This window comes from Canis aureus, chromosome 9 (assembly GCF_053574225.1).
Source record: "Canis aureus isolate CA01 chromosome 9, VMU_Caureus_v.1.0, whole genome shotgun sequence".
In the NCBI taxonomy this organism is placed as follows: domain Eukaryota; kingdom Metazoa; phylum Chordata; class Mammalia; order Carnivora; family Canidae; genus Canis; species Canis aureus.
In genome coordinates, this window is record NC_135619.1 from 78,213,838 (window position 1) to 78,231,153 (window position 17,316).

General features: G+C 40.9%; 2 pseudogenes across 2 annotated transcripts in view; both read right to left on the reverse strand.

Annotated features, from left to right (window-relative positions):
- Positions 1–17,316, reverse strand: part of LOC144319977 (immunoglobulin heavy variable 3-74 pseudogene) — a 234,523-nt pseudogene that overhangs the window by 187,737 nt on the left and 29,470 nt on the right. The window lies entirely within an intron of this gene.
- LOC144321320 (immunoglobulin heavy variable 3-23 pseudogene) lies at positions 3,171–3,760 on the reverse strand (annotated as a pseudogene). The gene is made up of 2 exons (XR_013387024.1): positions 3,624–3,760; positions 3,171–3,526 (listed from the first exon to the last, which is right to left on the reverse strand). The product of XR_013387024.1 is annotated as an immunoglobulin heavy variable 3-23 pseudogene (transcript).

Consider the following 17,316-nt stretch of genomic DNA (forward strand, 5'->3'; position numbering starts at 1 on the left):
CTTTCTCTCAACACAAACACTGAGCCAGTGTCTATCCCTGGCTCCATCCAAACATATCTGACTTGCTGAGAGGCCTGCCTGCTTTTAACAGAAACAATGATGAAGCTGAAAACATTTTCATACTCTTGTGTGTGTGTGTGCGTGTGTGCGTGTGTGTGTGTGTGTGTGTGTGTGTGTGTGTGTGTTGATGCTCAGACTCCACATTCACAGAACATCCTGGTGTGAATCCTGATTCCTTCCCAGGCTGTCACTGACATGGATGCTGTGTGCGTGGATCAAGTTATTGACCCCCTTAGGGGTCTGTCTTCTTTTGCTTTAGATATTTGATGCATTGGCAGCCTCATGTCCAACATGGAGTTTATGCTGCTTTTACCAAATTTCTCTTTGAGCTGGGTGGTCCTCTGATGCACAATGATTGCAGGTGCAGATCGGGGAAATGCTTAGTTAATGTACATGGAAATAGTTGCAATTACCTGGTATTTAGGGAAAATAGTAAGCAACTGTAAGAATCTCTGTCTTGGCAATACCACAGAAGTGATGTTGTGTTCTTGACAATGTATCATATCAGGGGATACATGGTATATTTTTTCTCTCAGGATATTTTGATCAAGGTAATGTGTGTTGGGTATTTCCACTGTAGATTTACTATTATTCCCTTTGTAACTAATAACTATATTGGGAGAGATGCTCTGAGATTACATAAATATTCTGGTTCACCCAATTATTTTATTATTTTATTTTAGTTTAGTTTAGTTTAGTTTATTTATATATATATATTGTTAGTTATGATTCTTTTTTGAAAATAATAAATTTATTTCTTATGGTGTTCAATTTGCCAACCTACAAAATAACAGCCAGTGCTCATCCCATCAAGTTCCCCCTCAGTGCCCATCACCCATTCACCCCCACCCCTCACCCTCCCCCCCTTCCACTATGCCTTGTTCATTTCCTGGAGCTAGGAGTCTCTCATGTTCTGTCTCCATCTCTGATATTTCCCACTCATTTTCTCTCCTTTCCCCTTTATTCCATTTCAGTATTTTTTATATCCCCCAAATGAATGAGACCATATACTGTTTGTCCTTCTCCAATTGACTTATTTCACTCAGCATAATACCCTCCAGTTCCATCCACATCGAAGCAAATGGTGGGTATTTGTCGCTTTTTTAAAATTTTCTTTAAAAACTGATTTATTTATTTATGATAGAGAGATGCAGAGACACAGGAGGAGAGAGAAGCAGGCCCCATGTGAGGAGCCTGACGTGGGACTCATCCCGGGAATCCAGGGTCGTGCCCTGGGCCAAAGATAGGCACCAAACTGCTGAGCCACCCAGGGATCCCCATATTTGTCGTTTCTAATGGCTGAGTAATATTCCCTTGTATACATATACCATATCTTCCTTATCCATTCATCTTTTGATGGACACCGAAGCTCCTTCCACATTTTGTCTGTGATATCGCCAAGAAATGCAAAACCTTAATCTAATCATCCAAAAGGGTCTCATAAACCCAAAGTGAGAGGCATTCTTCAGAACAGCTGACCAGTACTCATCAAATGTTTCAAGGCCATGAAGGACAAAGAAAGACTTAAATAGCTGCCATAGGTTAGCAGAAACAAAGAAAACAGCAACTAAATGCAATTTGGGATCATCGTTTGGATTTGGGGGCAGGAAAAAAACTATTTGGAAAACTGGTGAAATTTCAATAAGGGCTATAGATTACTCAATATTATAGTACCAGTGCAAATCATACAACCGTATAATAAATTTTATTATAGCTGGCAAATTAATACAATGTCACCATTCTGCTAAATTATACAGTTATTCACTATCCTAGCTTTTTTATTCCAAATAAATAGAGCATGTATTACTCCTTCTTATGAAACCAGTTGCATAAGCCTATGTTTTCTAGAATCATTACATTTACCTATCCCCCAAATTATCTTTTCTATTATACTATCTCATCAAATTCACATGTTTATTGATTGCCACAGTGTGCAGTGTACTCAAGATATAAATTAATATGTCTTATATATGTCTTATATACAATGTATAAGTATAACGTATATATCTTATATATATACTTTATATATATATATAAAGTATACAACGTATACGTGTAACGTATATATCTTATATTTGTGTCTTATAATACGTTTCTCCTGCATAAACAAACCTAGAAAAACAGTTTTTGTAATTTATGTTTTACATGCCTACTATAACCTATTATAATGTAAATAAAAATTACTGTGAAATCTAATGTGAAATGGTGCAGCCACTCTGGAAAACTGTGTGCAGGTTCCTCAAAGAGTTAAAAATAGACATGCCTTACCACCCAGCAATTGGACTGTTGGGGATTTACCCCAAAGATGCAGATGCAATTAAACATCGGGACGCCTGCACCCCGATGTTTATAGCAGCAATGTCCACAATAGCCAAACTGTGAAAAGAACCTTGGAGTCCATCGAAAGAAATGGATAAAGGAGATGTGGTTTATGTACGCAATGGAATATTACCCAGCTATTACAAATAACAAATACCCACCATTTGCTTCCACGTGGATGGAACTGGAGGTTATTACGCTGAGTGAAATGAGTCAATTGAAGCACAAACATTATATGTTCTCATTCATTTGGGGAATATAAATAATAGTGAAAGGGAATAGAAAGGAAGGGAGAAGAAATGGGTAGGAAATATCAGAAAGGGAGACAGAACATAAAGACTCCTAACTCTGGGAAACGAAGTAGGGGTGGTGTAAGGGGAGGAGGGAGGGGGGTGGGGGTGAATGGGTGATGGGCACTGAGGGGGGCACTTGATGGGATGAGCACTGAGTGTCATTCTGTATGTTGTCAAATTGAACGCCAATAAAAAATAAATTTATCATTAAAAAAATAAAATAAAATTACTGTGAAATCTATTGATAGAAAAAGAATCGCTGTCTTTTGTGCATGGCATAATAGCTGTTTTCATATAAAAAACAGATGTGTCTAAATCAGAGACTGAATAGGTATGCACATATCATCTGCCTAGATAACTCCCTGGGGAAAACAGCTCCTTGGAGGGGAATCCCAGACCCTGACAGGAAACCTGCTCAGAAACTCCATGTGCACCTGCTCCTGGGCCTTCAAGACAGAAGTGGTGAGGAGTGTGCACCCCCTGGTGGTCCTGATCCCCTTAACAGAGAGGTTTGTGTCTGGGCTCACACTGAGTTCGACTCACTGTGTCCTTCGCACAGTAATACACGGCTGTGTCCTCGGATCTCAGGCTGTTCATCTGCAGATACAGTGTGTTCCTGGCGTTGTCTCTGGAGATGGTGAACCGGCCCTTCACAGCGTCTGCGTAGTATGTGCTACTTCCACCACTGTTAATGTATGCGACCCACTGCAGCCCCTTCCCTGGAGCCTGGCGGACCCAGCTCATGGCATAGCTACTGAAGGTGAATCCAGAGGCCACACAGGACAGTCTCAGGGATCCCCCAGGCTTCACCAGGTCTCCCCCAGACTCCACCAGCTGCACCTCACCCTGGACACCTGCAGACACAAGACATTCTGGTTAGGAAACTGTCCCACTTCCCCTGTTTCACTCACCTACAATCAGACTCAGGGTCTCTTTTTCTTCTTGAATTACCTTTTATAATAGCGACAAGGAAAACCCAGCCAACGAAAGACTCCATGTTTAGTCGTCTGTTTTCCACCCTGATCCCTAAACAAGGTCACTTGGGGATCCTGGGGCTGGGACTCTTCTCCCAGCAGCATGTCGGGATGGGCTGGTTTAATCAGTGAAGTGAGGGCCCTATTTGCATGTCCTTTGAATATATAATCAGCTCCAGACCTAGATTTGATTCTTTACAAGTTCTTAACAAGGATTTCTTTACATCTGTAGGCCACTGTAAGTCTTCTGACATTATGAAGTTTTCACATTTATGAAAAAATGCCTTTGCATTTTTGTGACTCTTTAAAAATCTCTCATCCATCTTAGTTCTTTTAGTGGACAGTAATTTACCTCTTTCAGAATACTTAATCCTACCTATTACATTCTTAACACCGGTACCAATGTAATAATGTTTTATTAATTACCTTTTATGTACTTTATTGTTATGGATGTTTGTGTGGCTCAGTGGTTGAGGTCTGCCATCTGCGCTGGGAGTGATCCTAGAGTCCAGAGATCCAGTCCCACATTGGGCTCCCTGCATGGAGCCTGTTTCTCTCTCTTCCTATGTCTTTGCCTCTCTCTGCTTGTGCGTCTTTCATGAATAATTCAATAAAATCTTTAAGATATAAATAATTAGTTGTTCCTGTGTGGAAACCTAGATTTACTTTGTTTGTTGATTTTGTATCCTATCGATTCCCTGAAGTTGTTCATTACCTTAGGGTTTGGTTTTGAAACTTGGCAGGTTTGACCCTGCAACAGATTGTGTCATATGGATACAAGTAAATTTCTCTGTATCTATTGATTTAAATATCTTTTATTCTTTGTTTCATAAACTTCCTGGTTTGGAATTCCAGTCATTACCACAGTATGGGCTTCCTTCCCTTCTTTCTGGTTATTTTTCTGAACTAATTACTCTGTAGACTTATGAGAGACCTAAGTGAAGATGTATTTCATGGTGCATGTGCCTGAGCTCCCTGAAACACAACACACAATGAACAAACTAGGCAGACCTTCTTCTTCTTACCCAACAAAACGTTGATTTGTAGAGATATAAGGCCAGGATACTGGATTTGGGTCAGTGAATTGGTGAGGAACTGACAAGGCTTGTTTTCACAGCCTTCTGGGCCCTACAGACGTTTCTGGTGCTGAGGATGGTTCACCCCTCCTGGTTCAGGGAAGGGAATTTTCCCGTGGGAGATTTATTTCCTTACATCAGGGTGAAAGAAGGGTTCATTCTCTCTGTCCACTGGATGATTCTCGTGTGATTTTATTCACAACAACCCAGGGAACCAGCTGACATATGGGGTGGCACAGTTTATTCTCCTTTAGAATAATATGTTGAATACTGAGGGTGGGAATGACCCCTGTTTGGGTCCTGACTTACAGAAGGGCTTCAGATTTTCACATTTTTTAAAAGATTTTATTTATTTATGCATGAGAGACAGAGAGAGAGAGAGAGGCAGAGACACAGGCAGAAGGAGAAGCAGGCTCCATGCAGGGAGCCTGAAGTGGGACTCGATACTGGGTCTCCAGGATCAGGCCCTGGGCTGAAGGCGGCGCTAAACTGATGAGCCACCAGGGCTGCCCAGGTTTTCACTTTTGAATGCAGTGTTGATTGTGGGTTTTTCATAAAACGTGACTACTTCCATCAGATAGGAGGCAATCTCTTCTGTCTCGACTGTTAAAATGTTTTGAAGATAAAAGCATGTTAGATTTTTTTCAAGCGGTTTTAGGTATCCTAGGAAAGAATCGTGTACATCCAATCCTTGAGTCTGTTAATACAGGGGCCAATTAATGATCTGGGTGTGTTGAAGTATCCTTGCATCCCAGGGATGATTCCTTCTAGGTCATTCTGTGCCATCTGTCCATGGGCTGTTGGATTCAAGATGCCAGGATTTTTGCATTTATGTGCATCTGAGATATTGTCCATGAGACCCTTCCTGTGGGGTCCTTGGCATGGGTTCGCTGTCAGACTCATCCTGGCCTCCTTAAATCAATTTGGTCACGTTCCATTCTAAATACGTTTTGGAAGAGATGGAAACATTTTGGCCTTATTTCTTAAAATATTTGAATATTTGTAGATAAAGCTATCTGATTTTGCCCTTTTCATTACATTATTTTTAAATTTTCATTGTCTTTTTTGAGGCAGAATTTTTAAAAAAGATTTTATGTATTCATGAGACACACACACACACAGAGGCAGAGACACAGGCAGAGGGAGAAGCAGGTTCCATGCCAAGAGCCCGATGTGGGACTGGATCCCGAGTCTCCAGGATCAGGCTCTGGGCCATAGGTGGTGCTTAACTCCTGAGCGACCTGCCCTGCCCCAGGCAGGATTTTTAGATAATGGTTTCAGGCTTCCTATTTGTTCTGTTTTGTTAATTTTTTTTATTTCTTCATGAAACAGTTTAATTTGCTTGAAAATACTAGTAATTTTGTAATTTGCCTTGGTTATCCATTATTTGCATTGTTAAAATATTAGAATTTTTTTCATGTTCCTTTCTATTTTTAGTGTCAGTTATTTCTTCTCTTTGAAATCTGATTATATTTATTAAGGCTTAACTCTTTTCCAAGAGTGTCTATGAGTTAAACTTCATTTTTCTTTTCCATATACTTATTAAATCTCCCTGAGAATTTTTATTTGTCCATACAAGTAGACAAATAATTTCTGTTCTAATTATTTTAATGTTGATTAAATTAATCAAAATATCAATTGTTTTCTTACATAACAGAAAAACTCCACATTCATATGGAAAACAAAATCACATGAGAGTGACCATACAAGTTTAAGAAATTAGAACAATAGTCAGACATCACACATCCCTCTACGGAAATGTATTTTAGTCGCACATTAAGCATTTCAGTGTGTGACTGCCTAACATCAGCAATGTAGATGGTGGACCATATTACAGAGCCCAGAAGTTAACGTGTGCATATACAGTCAGAAATCCTTCAACCATAGTATATGTAAGAATACACAGTGGGGAAAGGATAGTCTCTATAGAAAATGGTGTTGAACAGCCTCATACAAATAATGACACTTGGTCCTTATCAAACATCACACAGATTCAAGGACACAGAAAATCTCAAAAGTGATTAAGAGTTAAGCAGGGGGATCCCTGGGTGGCGCAGCCCTTTGGCGCCTGCCTTTGGCCCAGGGCGCAATCCTGGAGACCCGGGATCGAATCCCACGTCGGGCTGCCGGTGCATGGAGCCTGCTTCTCCCTCTGCCTATGTCTCTGCCTCTCTCTCTCTCTCTCTATGACTATCATAAATAATTAAAAATTTAAAAAAAAATTAAAAAAAGGGTTAAGCAGAAGTCTCAACCCTAGAACTTAAACATGTAAACTAAGGGGAAAACATCATGATCTTTGCTTGGCTGTGACTTATTTATTTTTTAAAGATTTATTTATTTGTGAGAGACACACAGAGAAAGAGGCAGAGACACAGGCAGGAGAGAAGCAGGCTCCATACAGGGAGGCCCACTGGAGACTTGATCCCGGGATCCAGGATCATGCCCTGAGCCAAAGGCAGTTGCTCAACTGCTGAGCCACCCAGGCGTTTCATGATGTATTTGATATAACATTAAAATCACAGTAAAAAAAAAAAAAAACAATGACTGATAAGTGAGGCTACCTCATGCACAAAGTGTGCAGGACAAATATAATTGGAGCAAAAAGATAGCCTATGAAATGGGAGACAGTGTGTTCAACTATATACTGAGACGGACTTAGTCTCCAAAATACAGAAAGGAATCTTAACCTCAATAGAAAGTCTGACAAAACGCAATAATAACAAACACAAATCTCTCTTTAAACAGTTGCTCAAGGATGGGTCGACTGGTCGACTCACATGGTTAAGCATCTAACTCTTGATCTAACTCTTGTTTGTGAGTCACGTCGTGATCTCAGGATCCTGGAATTGAGCCCAAAGTCAGGCTCTGGTCATGGGGAATCCGCTTGAGATTTTCTTTCTCTCTCAAACTCTTCTCCTTCTCTTTCTCACTAAATAAATATATAAAATATGATTTTTTAATCTGGACAAGTTCTTCTATATTTATTTCTCTATAGAAAACAAACAGTAGTGGGATCCTCTGCGGACAGCTGATTAAAACTGTGACCTCACTCTGTTCCCAAACACTTGACCTGATTTCCACCTGAGTGAGAGGAAGGTCTAGACCTCAGGTTGTGGGGAGAAACAGTAGCAGGAGACAGATGGACTCAGTGGAGGTGTCTTAACCTTGTCCTGCTCAGCTGCAGGAGAGAGCCTGAGCCAGAGATGCTGGAGGGGACAGTTCCTATCACAACACACGTCCGACTCTCAGGAACCCCCCATCAGGGGACAAGAGGTGGTTTGTTTCAGTGTGTGGACATTCCATACCTGAGGACATTGTGCACAGGAGGGGAGCATGCAGCCTGATGCAGAGGAGCTCATCATTTGGGTTTGGGGAAGAGAGAGGGACAGAAAGCCCAACCAAACAATTGTGGCCCTGGCCTGGCTGTACAAATGCCCCAGGCTGCATGGCCTGTCATCTGCGAGACTGCTGAGCTTCATGGAACAGCATGTCCTTGAGGTTCCCCTGGGATCCTGGGTGTGTATCAATAGTGTGGCTTCTTATTGCAGAATCCCGTCCCATTGATGGATGTTTTCTACTGGCATTATTCTTTAAATCACGCAGGCTTTTGGGGGGGGAGTTTCTAGGCTTCTAACAGAAATGAAGACACTATAATTCATCACATGCCATTTTTACAAGAACATTGGGTTTCTTTATGCTGGAGCAATCACTGAGGAGTGGGATTTCCATGTCCCCTGCTAGGTTATCCATCTTTAATTTCAGGAGGAACAGAAAAATGATTTTCCAGGACTTCTGTTTCATTTTTCATTTCTACTTGCAGGGTTGAGGCCCAGGGGTCCTGCATGCTTCCCAGGATGTTCTGGTCAGTGCTTCTTTCATACTTGAGCCCTCGTGATGTGTGTATAGGGCATCTCATTGTGGTTGACGTGCATTACCCTGAAAGATCCTGGTGGGATGTGTCCTCTCCTGTGCTTACTTCATGTATCTGTACCCTCCTGTATAACATGTTCAAAGATCTGCCTGTTTTATACATGAATTCTGTTGTTTTTTTCCACTGAGTTTTGATGGTGATTATGATATGCAGGTGAAAGTTTTTTGTTGGTTTTGAAATTTGTGCAAGTTTTCTCTTGGTCCATATCTTGTATTTTATTACCTTGATAACTACGTAGGTAGAAAAATGTAGCTGATTTTCACTAAGAGTATTCTTAATATTTGGTGTTATGCATAATGATTTTTACCTATAGCATTCTGATTTCATGATTAATGATTGCTTATGAATAGTTTCCCCATTGACAATACATTGAAAAGTCTTGTTTTCTTTTTCCTGGTCTCCTCAGCGTTGACCTGCCCCCTAACTGTTCTCTACTATATCAGTGTTATTTTTTTATATGAATATAGAATTTGGCATGATTTTCATGTTGCTCTTTTTGTAAGCTGTACGAATTTTTTTCTCATATTCAAACGTGAACTTGTGATTTAATGTAAGATGCTCTGTTGTATCTGATCAGTCTGGTCGTTCAACAGGTTCATCTAGTTGATTTTTCACAAAGTGTATTCTTAATATTTGGTATTATGCATATTGATATTTTATCTATAATATTCCTATTTCATGATTAGTGATTGCCTATGAATAGTTTCTCCATTGACAATATATTGAAAAGTCTTGTTTTTTTCCTGGTCTCCTCAGTGTTGACCTGTTTCATACTTGGTCTCCAGTAACTCAGTGTTTACATATTATATAAATATAGATTCTGGGAATTGATTTTCATGGTGTTGTTTTCATAAACTATAAAAATTCTGTTCCCATGCTCAAACATGAACTTGTGATTTCATGGAAGATGATCTGCTGTATCTCATCAGCTGGTTGTTCATCACATTGAATAGATGTGGTTCTGGTGTGAAACATTATCATTTATCTTTCCAGGTGTTGGACTTTCTATACCTCTTGCTGCTGTTCAGAGACAGGTTGTGGTGCTCATTCTTTTCCCTCCAGACTTCGGCATTGACTCCAGGGCCTTCCCCTGGAGGCTGATGGACCCATGTGACACCCTCACTGACATGCGCAGTGAGAACTCAGAGAAGGGACAGGTGAGTGTAAGGTTCTGCCTATGTTTACCCAGCCCAGTCCAGACTCCTGCAGGGGAACCTGGGACAGATCTCCTGTGGAGAAGGACAACACAGGATGGGGGCAGGACTTGTCTTCCAATAAAAAATAATTTTTAAAAAGATTTTTGGTCCTGCATGGAACGAACCTGGTATGATGGTGTTCAAGTGACAAAGTGGGGAAATTTCCAGGATCTGTGGTCCCCCTGAGTCCTACAAACAAAAAGCGGCATGATGTGACGGATGGTTAAAAAGGACAGGATTCTGGAGATGGGTAAACATTATGTCAGAGTGCAGGCATTGTGATTTGTGTTTCCATAAACTGAACCATGTGTGGTCCTGTGCCTCTATCCTGAGACCAGCAGGCAGAAAGTAAGACACCATGAGACCCTTGCTCGGAGGACCATCCCAGATCTACACCACAGGAATACCTCATATTGACATTTAGAGACTCATTCATGTGTCTGAGATAAACCAGCTTAGACACAGGCAGGGTAAAGACTGGGTTCAGTTGTAAACTGAGGACAGGACGGCTTGATGACTCTCCTGTGAGGAGTCCCTGAAGAGTGGGGGTGAAAACTTTCAACCCCAGGTCAGAGGTAGGAGGCCATGTTCAGAACAGCTCTCTGATAGAGCCAGGAAGAGAGTCACAAAACCCCCAAAACAGGCCTCAACAGGGTAGGGTGTGAGAATCTCCAGAGGAAACAAAATCAATAGCAAATGATAATAATCCATTATCAACTGCACTGTGATTTACAGATTCATCCAAGCCCATCTAAGGTCCAGGGGCTGCACATTACCAGAGGAACTGTGTGCTCCATCCCATGTTCCATCCTCTCACGTTATGTTCTGAGTGTGTGTGTTTTGGGACAGCTGCTATGTGTATAAATATTAATGAAATCAGCAAAGCCAACTACAGCCATGCTTCTGGGCAGTTGGAGCTGCTCCTCTGCCTTGCTGACCATGAGTGGACTAACCTTCTCTGAAACAGCTTCCCCGCCATGTAAGTTCATATGTAGACTATGGAATAGGATGGTAGGGCTGTTGGATATTGACATGACCAAGTCATGTTACCTGGTTGTTGCATATCCCATGACGAAAATGTTTGCATTTAAATAAAATGATAAAGAGTAAATAAGTCATGTAGGTCCCTTGAGGGGTTCCATTGAGGAAATCCTAAAGGGAATCTGATCTCATGTCCAGAGGGAGACTCACAGATGCAGGTGGGTTTGAAATGAGGACACAGGGCACCAAATGTTCACCAGTGACAAGGAGCACACGTCACAGCCATCAGTACAACACAACCCTGTAAGCTGATGGTGAGACACATATCCCACAGGTTTATCAATTCCTCATCTTCTGGAAGTGTTATAAAAGAACATCCTTAAACTGAAGTTCCAAAGTGTCTGAGTATCTCTGACTCTCTTGTATCATTATTCTCCTTCTGTGTGTCCACTGTGAATTTTTAACAGATACCTATGGTTTGCAAGAAGTGAGTCCTAGTTCCAGGTGAGAAATGCACCCTTCACTGGATGAGGGAGGCTAACAGATACTTTTCAAAACAAATACAGCAGGGCAATGCCACAGCATCAATGTGTGCCTCATATCTCTCTGTGTGCCATAATAATCTTAAGAATGTATGTTCCTACTCTGTGAAAGATGTTCAAGGTGTTTTGATAAGGATTTCTTTGAATATGTAGAAGGTTCTGGGCAGCATAGAGATTTTCACAATACTTATTTTTGGTGTTGTTTTAAATATTTATTTTTTTATTCAGGAGAGTCACACAGATGAAGGTAGAGACATAGGCAGGGGGAGAAGCAGGATCCTTTCCAAAAGCCTGATTCAGGACACCATTCCAGGAACCCAGGATCAGCCAAGCCAATTGCAGGCACTCAAACTCTGAGCAACACAGGTGCTCTGACCCTATTCATTGTTCTAATCCATAAGCATGGAAGGTTTTCCATCTCTTTGTGTCTTCTTCAATTCCTTTCCTAGATAGCCAAACAGGTAGAAACGTTTTGGCCAAAAAAAATCCTACAGCTGTTGGGCAAAACAATATTTACAGACAAGCTCTATTATAAAGTCTTTATCATCAAGATAGCCTGGTACTGGCAAAAACAACACATAGATCAATGGAACAGAGCACAATATGCAGCAATGGACCCTCAAGTCTACGGGCAACTCCTCCTCAATAAGCAAGAAAAAATATCAAATGAAAAAAAGTCTCATCAATAGATGGATCTGAAAAAAATTGTACAGCCACCTGCATAAAAATGAATGTGGACCATTCAGCTACACCAAACACATAAACTCAAAATGGATGAAGTACCAAAATCCGAGACACTAATCCATCAAACTCCTAGAGGAGAATTCAGGTCGCAACTTTTTTTTTCTTTTTTTTGTTAGCAACTTTTTGACCTCAGCTGCAGTGACTGCTATCAAGGCACCTCTCAAAAGGCATAGGAAACAACAGGGAAACATAGGGAAAGTAAACTATTAGGACTTCTTCAAGGTAGAATCTGTACAACAATGCAACAGGTGACAAAATAAAAGGTAACCTACAGAATAGGACAAGATATTTCCTTAACAAAGTCAGCACCCAACAAAACAAACAATTCAGTCAAGAAGTGGAGAGAATGCACAAAAGACATTTCTCCAAAGAAGACCTACAAATGGCCAACAGGCAGATGAGAAAAGTGAACCACATGACTTGTCATCAGGGAAATACAAATGAAAACCACATTAAGATCCCACTTATACAACTCAGAATGGATAAAGTAACAAGGCCAGAAAAAACAAATATAAGCGAGGATATCCAGAAAGTGGAACTTTCTCTTTCACTTTTTGTGGGAATGCAGGCTTGTTCAGCCACTCCAGAAAACAGAATGGAATGTCCTGAAAAAGTGAGAATAAAGCCACACTATGTTTCAGTCACTACACTACAGGGTATTTACCCAAAATACACAAATGTAATGAAATATAGAGACCCCTTCACCCCAATGTTCACTGCAGCAATGTCTACAATAGTCAAATGTGGGAGAAATCATGAAGCCCTTCTACAGAAGTGTCAATAAAGAAACTGCGGAAGGAGCTTCAATGTCCATCAACAGATGAATAGATAAAGGACATATGGTCTATATATACACTGGGACATTACTCAGGCATTAGAAAAGACGAATACCCACCATTTGCTTCAACGTGGATGGACGTGGAGTGTATTATGCTGACTGAAGTAAGTGATTCAAAGAAAGACAAACATTGTATGGTTTCACTCATACAAAGAATATAAGAAATAGTGGAAGGGAATAAAGGGGAAAGGGGATAGAATGAGTGGGAATTATCAGAGATAGTGACAGTACATGAGAAACTCCTAACTATGGGGAAAATAAAAAGAAAACAAGGAGAGTGAAGTGGAGATGGGAGTTGGGGTCCCTGGATGACAGGAGCTAAGGGGGGCAATTTAAAGAATGAGTACTGGCTGTTATAATATATGTTTGCTAATTGAACTCTAATAAAAGTATACCCAAAATGTGGTTTATATATACAATGGGATATTACACAGCTGTCAGAAATGATGAATAACATGAAATAACATTTCCTTCAACATGGGTGGCACTGGAGGTATTATGTTGAGAGAAATTAATCACAGAAAGGCAATGATATGGTTTCATTCATATGTGGAATATAGGAAATATTGAAAGAGACCATAAAGGAAGGAGTGAAACTTAGTTGGGTAATACTACAGAAGAAGAAAAATCATGAGAGACACTTAACTCTGGGGAAAAACACTGAGGGCTGCTGGAAGGGAGGGGGTGGGGGATGGGGGAACTTGGTGATTGGAGTTAAGGAGGGCACTTGATGTGATGAGCACTGAGTGTGTAGTAAATTTTGGTAAATTCAATTTAAACAAAGAAAAAAAATGACTTTAGCCTGTCCCAACTCCAGGAACATCGTACATGGACTGGATGGATCAAACAACAGACACTCATTCTCACAGATCTGGAATCTGGGATGTCTGAGGTCAAGGTGCAGACCGATGTGGTGTCTGGAGAGCACCCACGTCCTAGCCCGTCCTTTCCCCATCACCTCACATGCAGCCAGGTTGCAGGGAACTTTCCCAGTCCTGGTGTATTAGGGCCCCGATCGAATCATGAGGCTACACCTCCTGACCATAGTGCTTCCCTGGGGCACCTCTGCCTCCCCAAATCCCATGGAGCAACATCCTGTCCCCAACACTGACCCACAACACACACCTAAGCTAGTGACCTCCCTGGCATCATCCAGGCATTTATGATGTGATGAGAGGCCTGCCTGGCTCTCATTGGATATAAAGGTGAAGGTATTTAATTAAAGCTTACACTCTCGTGATTGTGTGTGTGTGGGTGACCTCAGAGTCCACCTCCCTACCATGTCATGCTGGGAATTTTTCTCACTCCCAGGCCGTTATTAACATTTTTGTAGAATGTCTCTTTTCACTTGTGTTGAATGGAGATTACTGAATACCGTGATGTGCAAGGCAACAGTTATCATGGAGTCCTGTGATCCAAAGAGAGTGCCAAAACGACTCATGAAAATGTTCAGATGACATGAATGGAGTTATTTGTAATTGATTAATACTTCAGGTCAGGAAAAGTTAAGTACAAGTAAGTGCAAGTGCTATAGTGGAATTATAAGTCTCTTAGAAAGAGACTAAATAGGTAAACACAGAATCAAGTGTTCAGAGAGACTCCTTGGGGGAAACTGCTCCATGGAAAGGAAGCCCAGACCCCGAGAGGAAACCTGCCAAGAATGTCCATCTGCACCTGCTCCTAGGCCTTCAAGACAAAAGTGGTGAGGAGTGCACACCCCCTGGTGGTACTGATCCCCTTCTACAGGGAAGTTTGTGTCTGGGCACACACTGAGGTCCCCTCACTGTGTACCTTGCACAGTAATATACAGCCGTGTCCTCGGCTCTCAGGCTGTTCATCCGTAGATACAGCGTGTTCTTGGCGTTGTCTCTGGAGATGGTGAATCGGCCCTTCACAGCGTCTGCGTAGCTTGTGCTACTTCCACTACCGCTAATTTCTGCAACCCACTGTAGCCCCTTCCCTGGAGCTTGGCGGAACCAGCTCATGTAGAAGCTACTGAAGGTGAATCCAGAGGCCACACAGGAGAGTCTCAGGGACCTCTCAGGCTTCACAAGGTCTCCCCCAGACTCCACCAGCTGCACCTCACCCTGGACACCTGCAGACATAAGACATGTTGGTCAGGAAATGGTCCCACATCCCCTGTTTCTTTCACTCTCCTGCACTCACATACTCAAGGTCCCTTGTTCTCCATGAATTACCTTTTAAAATAGTGACAAGGAAAACCCAGCTGAGCACAGACTCCATGGTGTTTTGTCTGTGTTGTGCCCTGAGCATTGAATGGTGTCACCTGGGGATCCTGGGGCTGGGGTTCCTCTGCAGATTTAGGTTCAGGGATGGGCTAGTTTAATCAGTTTAGGGAGCGCCCGATTTGCATGTCCTCTGAATATATAGTCAGCTCTAGTCTTAGATTCAATTCTTTACAAGTTATATGCAAGCATTACTTCACAACCGTACATCACTTTTTTTTGGTGGCACAGTGGATTTATGATGTTCTAAACCATCAACGTATTTATCTTTACATTTCTGTGCCTTTTTGAAAGTCTCTCATTAATATAGTTCATTTTTATTTTATTTTATTTTTTTTAATTTTTTTTTATTTTATTTATGATAGTCACAGAGAGAGAGAGAGTGACAGATACAGGCAGAGACACAGGCAGAGGGAGAAGCAGGCTCCATGCACCGGGAGCCCGACGTGGGATTCGATCCCGGGTCTCTAGGATCGCGCCCTGGGCCAAAGGCAGGCGCCAAACCACTGCGCCACCCAGGGATCCCTATAGTTCATTTTTAAAGAGCATTTCGCTCCTTAATGAAGTGTAATCATAAATATTTATTTTTGGTTCCAGTGTAAAGGGGAATGTTTTGTTTATTTTACACAGAAAATTGGTTGTTAGTGTGTAGAAATTAACTTTATGGTCTATTTTGATTTGATATCATGAATTTTCCCTGAGTTCATTACTTACTTTTAAGTGTTTTTTTTTTTTTTTGGAATGATTTTGCTCATTGATTATGCATATGTAAAGAAATTATTTTATTTCTGTTGAATGATTTTAAATCTCTTATTTTAATATTGCCTAATTCTACAGTAATCTTCGACTTAGGGGCATTGATGTTTTCCTTCTTTTCTGTCAGACACTTTCTTCTAATATTTTGTTTGATATATGGCAAATCTACGAGAGTGAATGAATTTTGTTTGACATGAAGATGAGCTCCCTAATATATGGTGTGATGTGGGATCTCAGGACAGGACAGGAAGTCTGTTCACAAATTCTGCCCAATTCTCATTGGAGATACTGGTGGCTGTTGAGCTTGATATGTTCGTTTTACATATGAATTCGAGCCTTTAATCTGATAAGACATTACCAAATATCTTTTCCCATTCTGTAGGTTCCCCTTTAATTACACTGAGTGATTCCTTTGTTGTGAAAATGCTCTTTCCTTGATGAAGTCGCCATACTTCCTTTTCCTTTTCTTTCTCTTGCCTCTGGAGACACGTCTAGGAGTGGTTATAGCTGAGGTAGAAAAGGAGCTGCCTGTGTTTTCCTGAGGATTCTGATGGTTTCCCAACTCATTTAGATCCTTCATCAACTCTGAGTCCATTGTGAATGATGTAAAAAAGTGTCCCATTTCATACTTCTGCATGTGGGTCTCCAATATTCCCAATGCCATTTGTTGAAGAGACTTTCCTTTTTTCCATTGGATATGCTTTACTGCTTTGTCAGGATTTATGACCAGAGACTTCAGCTTCTATTTCTGGGATCTCAAACTTTTCTATTTATCTATACGTCTGTATTTGTGCCAGTGCCATAGGGTCTTGATTATCACAACGTTGTAATTTACTTCAACAACCGGAATCAGGATGTCTACAGCCTTGCTTTAATTTTTCAGTGTTGCTTTGGCTATTTGAGCTCTTTGTGGTTCCCTTAAATTTTTCTGATTGTTTTCTCTAGCTCTTTGAAAAATTCTGGTAATATTTTAATAAGGATGGCTTTGAATGTGTTACTTGCTCTTGGTAGCATAGGTATTTTATCAATATTCATTCTTCTAATCCATGAGAATAAATATGTTCTATCTACTTGTATATTCCTTACTGTAGTTCATAAGTTTTCTTGAATGTTTAGACCATACATCCATCACTCTTGGTTAGGATTTTTCCTCATTACCTGATGATTTCTGATGCAATTATAAATTGCATCCAGCCCTTGATTTTCTTTTTTCTGCAGAGCAGATTACTTTTATAGAAATCATAGGTTTCGTTTTCTTTTTTTTTCTATAGTTTGACTGACCCTTCTGGGAGCCTACTCAGATTCTTTTGTTCCTTGCTGTTGAGTTTAATAAGTTCTTTATAGATCTAGGATACTAGCC